The sequence below is a fragment of the Delphinapterus leucas genome, chromosome 3 (genome assembly GCF_059928025.1).
Source record: "Delphinapterus leucas isolate spDelLeu-1000000601 "Yukka" chromosome 3, BTC_Dleu_Yukka2, whole genome shotgun sequence".
NCBI lineage: Eukaryota > Metazoa > Chordata > Mammalia > Artiodactyla > Monodontidae > Delphinapterus > Delphinapterus leucas.
Genome location: NC_143131.1, coordinates 40,421,340 through 40,422,610, shown reverse-complemented (window position 1 = coordinate 40,422,610; position 1,271 = coordinate 40,421,340). Strand labels below are relative to the sequence as shown.

The following is a 1,271-nucleotide window of genomic DNA, read 5'->3' as shown; positions in this document are numbered from 1 at the left end:
ACCTATTTCCTCATGAACTACAATTCTGAATACCCACTCTAACACTCTAGTGATTTGCAAAAATAGAAAAGGAAAACTTTACAGGCATAGTTGTCACTGCCTTCTAACTGGTCTTTCTGTTTCAAATTTTATCCTTTTCCAGGCCTCTCTTTTTCCCTGGAATTAATTTTTTTTAAATACGAATTTTACTTCCCTGTTCCGGTCTCACTGTATGTAAGTGCAGGCTCTTAAAAGGGGCTTACAAAGCCCTTTGGCATCTGGTTCCTTCCCGTCTCTTTAACCTCATCTCTTTCAGCCTCCCTCCACACCTCAGTCTTCAGCAGCACAGAAAACAATTTTAGACCACTCTGCCTTCATACGGGAGTTGTTACCCCCATTTTAAGTCTGATGAGTTCCTGTTCTCCCCTCAAAAACCAGCTAAAGTGCTCACTTCAGCAGCACATAGACTAGAATCAGAACCACGCAGAGAAGATTAGCATGGCCCCCGGGCAGAGATGGCATGCAAATTTGTGAAGCGTTCCATGTTTTCAAACTGTATGATTCCACTTTCAGGAGGAACGTGGAGTAGTCAGATTCATAGGGACAGAAAGTAGAATGGTGGTTAGGCTGGAGGGGGGATGGGTAGTTATTGTTTAATAGGTAGAGTATCAGTATTGCAAGATGAAGCAACCTGTGGAGGGATGGTGGTGATGGTAGCATCACAATGTGAATATACTTAATGCCACTAAACTGTACACTTTATATTGGTTAAGAAGGTAAATTTTATCTTATGTGTATTTTGCCACAATTTTTAAAAGCAGCTAAAATTCCAGGCTCCTTTTCTCTGCACCCATGCCATTCCCAGGGAGAGTTAGGCATTTTCATTATTTAACCAGTAGACTGAAATAGCTGCACCTAAGTGATTGTCAAGAACACTAACCTTGAACTCACTGCTGCTTAATACTCATCAAATACATGGTTGAACAACATAAACTTGCAAAGGATTGCCTTTGTGAAATACAGTCCACATATTTCTACAGACACAAAAAAATTCATCCTTGGAATAAACCACACAAGCCGGTCTCCACACATCTGGACCATACAGTCTATTCTCTTGTAAAACTGCTTTTATGAAACATAATTTGGCATTATGTCATCATTGGCCTATGTTTAGAGTCACTGTAGGAAACAGTCAGCCCATGAAATCCATTTAGTGTACAGGTGTGTTTAGGGTGGTATACTGTTCTTTTTCTTTTATTTTTCTTTCTTTCTTTCTTTTTTTACTATCTATG

At 39.7% G+C, this 1,271-nt stretch overlaps 1 non-coding gene across 1 annotated transcript; it reads left to right on the top strand.

The window, feature by feature from the left end:
• Positions 1–422: 422 nt before the first annotated feature.
• On the top strand, positions 423–529 carry LOC115801676 (U6 spliceosomal RNA). The gene has a single exon (XR_004021989.1). It is a non-coding gene; the product is annotated as a U6 spliceosomal RNA (small nuclear RNA).
• Positions 530–1,271: the final 742 nt, after the last annotated feature.